General features: G+C 44.8%; 1 pseudogene; it reads right to left on the bottom strand.

Annotated features, from left to right (window-relative positions):
* Positions 1-1,721: 1,721 nt before the first annotated feature.
* LOC102435322 lies at positions 1,722-3,215 on the bottom strand (annotated as a pseudogene).
* Positions 3,216-5,249: the final 2,034 nt, after the last annotated feature.

Genomic DNA, 5,249 nt, shown 5'->3' with positions numbered 1-5,249 from the left:
AAGGATTTAAAAATCAACTGGGTATTAAATACCAGGATTATAACAAAGACCAATTAAACACCAGGACCCTGGGACCAGAACTTCACTGGAGATCCTGACCAGAACTTGGCTGGAGATCCTGGCTAGAGGTCCTGGCTAGGCTGCTGATCAACTGAAGGCTGTCTCCATGTCATTCCTTCTTCACCGACTCCGTCCACACCTTTGGGGACCCCTGGACCCGCTGGGGTTGGACCCCAGCATCCATTGTTCTTTCTATTTATAGATGTGTACAGTACTTTACAGAGTATCTATACTGTTATCAAAACTATTGGATAGTATGTATGTGTTTATGATGTAATTGCAGTTTTTCTGTTTTTTTAAAAAATGCAGTGGGAGAGTATTTTATTTGTACCGAAATGTTATTGCATTAGTTGTGAATAGGTTAAATACTCTCATGTGAATTAGCCTGGACATCAGCCGTTAATGTTTACACATAAAATGCAAAGTGCAAAACAAATTTAACTCAGCTTAGCAGAGAGCATTGATCACAAATGTTCCAAAGGTCAGAAGAAAAAAAATTTTACAACGATTATTTTTTTTTTTTTTACTTCAAATCTGAAACTGGGGTTGTTCTCTCCTGCCTCTATCTAGAATTGATCTAATTTTATTTATAATATTATTAATTATTTTTAAAGAATACTATAATTTAATAGATAAGAAAACAGTCAAATAACCTACCTGAATGAATAAGGCCAAACATTTGCCTAGTTGCATTAATTAAGTCTGGATATGGAAAAAGCCCTCTACCCTAATCTTTCTATTCTCATTCTGGAACTAAGTTCCCACAAGTCATTTTAAAGATTAAGATATATAGGTTTTCACTTAATAAAAGATTTGGGACCAGTTTTTCATTATACAACTGCAAGCATTATACTTGATTCATTAATGAGACAATTTAACCTGTACCCCCAAAAATCTGAAGACATGGGAAACATTGGGATACGGATTTTGATGAAATAGGAAAGGGATTCTATTCCAAAGGATTTGAATTTACCTGCAATGATACATTGAAGAATTTTTGTGAAGTTGAGGAACAGTAGTTCACTAAAAATCTGAATGAGCTTACTAACCCATGCAAAATTGTTTGCATTATATGACAGTTCGGAAGCATTTGACTTATTTCACATTTGCTATAGTGACCCAAAGCATAAAAGTGTCACATACTATAGATGTAATTTCAAGTACAGTATAAACCATTAAACTTCCATTTTTATGAAAAACACACATGCATTTATATTCTATTCATACTACTGCAAATATTGCAGCAATAACAATTTCAACCTGCATAATGGGAAAATGTATTATTCTTTTTTGTGTGTGTGATTAATCACTATGCTTTAATTATGTTCAATTGGTAACAAGTAAATTGGGGGTCACCACAACATGAGGAACTGTATTAAAGGGTCGCAGCATTAGGAAAGTTGAGACCACTGGTCTAGGTTTATTTCTACCTCAATTGCAGGCTCCTACCCAGCCTGGCCCTGGTCCGGGCTTGGGCAGGAAACAACCAACTGATGTGTTTCTCTCACATCGATTATTTCTGTCTTTCCCTCTCTCCCCCATCTCTCTAAACATCAATGGGAAAATATCCTCGGGTGAGGATTAAAAAAACCAGCCAAGGTGGGTAACCTGGTCAGAAGGTCATATCTTCAAAGTGCGTGCAAGCTGCTCCTCCCAGGGGGTCACGACTGAATGTTCTTGAGCATCTCCAGGAAGGCCTGCGGGGATGGTGCCTCCACATTCTGGAAGGTGTTCTGGACTCTGCCGTACAGCATGAAGTGTTTCATATCCAGGCAGATGAACCCGAAGTGGTTCTCATCGAACAGAATGAAGACTCCAGGGAAGCGCCTGGGGTAGGCGAAGCCATCTAAGTCTAAGATATCAGTAAAAATTTCCACGCCATAGAAACACATCCTGCAGGTTTGGGGGTAGTTCCGGTCTCCTGAGTACAAGCCAACAGGCAGAACAAAGGGAACAGGCTGCTCCTCCAAAGCTGCAGCCCCGGACTCCCTGACGCTGGGCTGGGCAGGGCTCTGCCAGCCATCACCCTCGCTTTCCTCAGTGCCTTCTTCTTGCAGCTGCTGCTGCTCCCGGATCACCTGCTTGTCAATATTCTTGACCACCCGGGAGAGCTCCTTGAAGTTGCGGAAGAACTCGCCATCTGGCAGCTGGATGCGGCGCATGAGGTGGATCTCTAACCTCTCGATGGAGTTTCCCGTGATCTGGGTGACCCTGGCATACTTCCCATGGAAGCTGAGCATGACAGTCGTTGTGCCGTAGGGATTATATTTGCCTTGGAAGAGGCCTGGCCTGATGAGGTCGTCCGGGTGGCTCAGCGGGAGGTAGAGGCGGCGGTAGGTCAGGCAGTCATACTCATGTCTGTCCTTCTGCACAAGCACCCGCCTCCATTCTCCCAAAAGCTGCCTTGGTAAATAGGTTTGGCGGTCGTTCTTCTTGCACTGCATGGTGAAGCTGTCCTTCCAAATCTGCATGTGGAGGTGGTGGGGCCTGCTGAGGCGGCCTTCCATGCACTCCACCACGGCTGATTTCCTCTCCTTCAGGCGAATTCTGAACGAGGGCTGGAAATGAATTGGGCCATGCACATGGGTGATAAGGCCAGGCCTGTAGATCCAGCCAGTAATGCATAAGCCATCCACCACGACATTCAACAGTCCTCTATATCCTCTACAGTCAGTATCTAGCTGCCACAATCCCAAAATGTGTCTGTATGGGTGGAACAGCTTCACATAGACTTCTGGATAAGACATACCCATCATCTCCAGGTTCTGCGAGTTTTCATGAACGCCAAACTCTTCGCGGCAGCGCCGTCTCCAGATGTTGTCGGTGTGCAGGATGTGGTGGAATTTGGTGCAGACCTGGGCCAGGCTGAGCAGATCGGTGCCAGGGAGCTGGGCGAAGATCTCCACCAGCATCTCCACTGGCAGGTCCTGCAGCGAGCAGTGCGGGGGTGGCCGGGGCAGCATGGGGATCTCGATTCCTCCACTCTCCAAACAGCACCGCGCTGCCCTGTCCGCCTCGAGGTTCTTTTCTGCCAGGGCCAGGGCCGGGGCAGGCTTGCCCTCAGCCGGTGCCATCTCAGCTGGGCCTTGGCGCTGCTGACGACATCGACATTCTTGCAAAGAGCCCATGCCGCAGATGCAAGCGCACTCAGCCATGCCTCCACAGGAAACAGCCACCACAGTGTGGGCTGCTGCTCCTCAGCAGGGCTTTAAGCTGAGTCTAGCCACGCCCCCCAGGGCCTAGCCACGCCCCCTCAGAGAGGAGCCAACTGTAGGACTTTAAACCCATACTCATTAACAATAGCCTCCCTTTCCCAGTGCCCCCTCTATGTCCTCTCGCCCAAGCCCCAGGTAGTAATTAATCTGATTTCTGTATGGATATGCCTCCAGGGATATGCCTATGGGCGGAGGTGGGGGGGTGGGGGGGTGGGGGGGGGAGAGACATTTCACATAAATGCTGTCATAATATCTGGTCTTTTGTGATTGGCTTCTTTCACTTAGCATAACATTTTAAAGTTTTAAGTATGCTATATTCTAGTGTATAGGTATACCACATTTTGTTTACCCATTCATCAGTTGATGAGTATTTGGGTTGTTTCCGGTTTGAGGCTCTTATGAATAACGCCACTATGAACATTGTGTATAAGTTTTTTTGTGTGAACATGTTTCCATTTCTTTTGGGTATGCACCTAGAAGTGGAACTTCTGGGTCATCTGGTAACTCTATGCTTAGCATGTTGAGGTACTGCCAAAAACGTTTTCCAACGTGGCCTCACTATTTCACATTTTCAAAAGCAATGCACGATGGGTCAAACTTTTAAACATTCTCATGAATGCATTTTTTAAATATATGTTATTGATTTTTTAAAGAGAGGAAGGGAGAGAGATAGAGAGTTAGAAACATCGATGAGAGAGAAACATCAATCAGCTGCCTCCTGCACATCTCCTACTGGGGATGTGCCCGCAACCAAGGTACATGCCCTTGACCGGAATCGAACCTGGGAGCCTTCAGTTTGCAGGCCGACGCTCTATCCACTGGGCCAAACCGGTTTCAGCATGAATGCTTTTTAAAAAAAATATATTATAGCCATCCTAGTGAGTGTTGAGTGGTATTTTATTATAGTTTAGAGCAGTTATTGACTGTAGGTTGACTTGACCTTGAACTCCATAAGGGAGATCTATTCTATGCTCAGCCTTAACCCAGCCTCTGCCAAATCTCTCAGGCCCCTGGTAGGAATGGGCTCCTACATGTGAGCAAGGATGGACTGGAGTTCTTCACTTTCAGTTGACCTCAATTCTTCACTTTCAAGTGACTAACCTTGCTAGCTCCTTGGGTGAATGGATGCCCTCAAAAAAAAGTTCACAGGATCTGCCCACTATGAACATAATTTTCCTATGGGCTGAGACTGGCCCTGCCCATTCAGACAGGCTTCCATTCTCATGTTGAGACCAGCTAGATCCCTTCTCTCCATTTTTCTGGATTCTTCCCAGAGAGACACTCTCACCTTTGAGGGTTCTCTTAGTGCTCTGGGAGGAATTTGATCTGCCTTTTGTCAGGAATAGACATTTAAGGTGGTTTATATGATAGAAGGGTGTAAATTCCACCTGCCACAGACACTGACTTCGATCATTTAAACACTAAAATTTCTCAATCCCTCCTTTGAAGAATAGCCCTATATTATTATTGGTATGTAACTGGGGAATGGGTATAAAGACTCTTCTTTTAGGATCCTGTATTGATGGGATTTTGAGGGACGGCCTCCAAGGGTACAAGTGTGTCTGGTGGGTCAAGGAGAACCTAGGAATGTGAGTGCAGCTGGTGTTTGGCGCTAGGAGGGCTTGATTGGCTAGTGAAGAGATCCAATCATCTTTTCTCTCCCAGGATTGAGAGAGCTAGAGACCCCACTGCCCTAGGAAGAAATCTGTGTAGGAAGGTCAAAGGCACATCAATAGATCAAAGGAGAGACAGAGGCTGCTGCTATGGTTAGAGGGGGAAAAATAGAATATCCTCATTCTTTTTTTTCTATTCCCCATTTTTTCCTCTCATTCATTTTATCAGAGATGGTTCACTTTAAAAGAAAAGTAGACAAACACTAAAATAAAAGATTAGTAGACATTTATTGGTGCAGTTATTAACTTTAATGTAACAAATTCTAAAACAACAAAAAGAAAGTTGCTTTGATGACAGAGC

This window comes from Myotis lucifugus, unplaced genomic scaffold (genome assembly GCF_000147115.1).
Source record: "Myotis lucifugus unplaced genomic scaffold, Myoluc2.0 scaffold_53, whole genome shotgun sequence".
Taxonomy (NCBI): Eukaryota; Metazoa; Chordata; class Mammalia; order Chiroptera; family Vespertilionidae; genus Myotis; species Myotis lucifugus.
Note: the sequence above shows the minus strand (reverse complement) of the source record. Positions and strands in the feature narration are given on the sequence as shown.